Below are 1,546 nucleotides of genomic sequence, written 5' to 3'. Positions count from 1 at the left end.
GAGGAGGTAGAGCAGAGAAGTGTGGGAAGACCATTATAAATGAGGAAATTGCAGGGTCAGACCCAGATTCATAAGGAGGCCAATGCTCAGAGTATCCAAAAAATGTGGCATGGCTGGAGCGATGGTTTTCAGCCAGGATAGGGTATAGGAGGAGAAGGTGGTATCAAACTCTCCTATATCAAACTACATGACCCATCAAAATGTACACGGCTGGAGTCCAGGATGCAGGTGAGGGACTCGTGAGAGATAAGTTGCAGAGAAATGCTGGAAAAGTAGATTTAAATGTGACAACTAGATAATCCAAAGATTTAATCACTCTCAAGTCCTAGTAATATGCTTTCTTCCTTGTGTTTTCTCTTGTTTTCTTCTAACTTATACCTAACCACAGAAATATCTCACCCTTTAGGTTGGTATGATAAGTGATACGGACCTCACAATCGTCGCAATTTCTTACGGCAGTTCGTGAAATAGCATCCATTAAGGTGGTAAAAAAGGGAACAGAGACGGCGGGCCGTGTCAGCCGGGCCCGGTGGTGTGGAGACCCGCGGCGTCAGCGCCTCTGCTCCGCGGAACCGCCGGCTTCTTCTTCGCCCCTGTGCCCAGCGCATGTTTGCCTCGCAGACTGAGGGGGAGCTCAAAGTGACCCATATTCTCAAAGAAAAGTTTCCTCGAGCTACAGCTGTCAAAGTCACTGACATTTCAGGAGGCTGTGGGGCACTGTACGAAATTCAAATCGAATCGGAAGAATTTAAGGAGAAGAGAACGGTCCAGCAGCACCAGATGGTAAATCAGGCACTAAAAGAAGTCGTCAAAGGTATGCACGGGTTGTGGATATTTAGCTCTGTCCCCAAACACTGACCACGCACGCCCTGGCTGACTAGATGTTGCTGCTAAAACCTTGGATGAATCTTATTGTCACCATTCTTTCCTAGGCATATGACAAAAATTATCTATTTTGTTCATAGACATTTCCATATTGTAATTATAGAAGAATATGGTATCTATTTAGATGTTAATTAAAGGCAACAGACAGCTTTAAAAAAAAAAGAAAAAAAAAGGAACAGCAGAGAAACTAGGGGTCTAGAGAGTCCATAAACCATATGATTAATTTCAGGATAGCTCATTATCAACTTTATTGGGAAGCTTTTGTCATCAAGATTTATTCGCCTTAAGAGTAGTCACACACAGAGAAGTTAAGGAAACATCACTAAAACATGTCAAACTAGACTGGCTAAATTTAGCACCTGAGTATGGAGTTTAGGGAATGATCCTAGGGATAAATTAAATACATACAATATTTCCTCCTGTATCTTCAAAGAAAAATCTTACTTCTTCATATAAACTTATTTCTAGTTTCTCTCAGGACGGAAAAAACAATCTCGACTGACTACCCAAATCTTTTCAGTAAAGTCTTTCTGGTCTTACCTGTATCAAAACCAATAGGAAAGTGAATTTATATGAGAAATAAATCTACATAAGAAACATGATGGGAGGAGAACTGATAGATGCCTGGTTTCCGATTTGTGGTTTCCGATTATTTAGAGCA

General features: G+C 41.4%; 1 pseudogene; it reads left to right on the top strand.

Moving 5' to 3' along the window:
* The first annotated feature begins 200 nt into the window (after positions 1–200).
* On the top strand, positions 201–858 carry LOC114895871 (annotated as a pseudogene).
* Positions 859–1,546: the final 688 nt, after the last annotated feature.

Source organism: Monodon monoceros, unplaced genomic scaffold (assembly GCF_005190385.1).
Source record: "Monodon monoceros isolate NGI ecotype Baffin Bay Population unplaced genomic scaffold, NGI_Narwhal_1 Super_Scaffold_15, whole genome shotgun sequence".
Taxonomy (NCBI): domain Eukaryota; kingdom Metazoa; phylum Chordata; class Mammalia; order Artiodactyla; family Monodontidae; genus Monodon; species Monodon monoceros.
The sequence above is the reverse complement of the archived record's forward strand: the minus strand, read 5'-3'. Positions and strand labels throughout refer to the sequence as shown.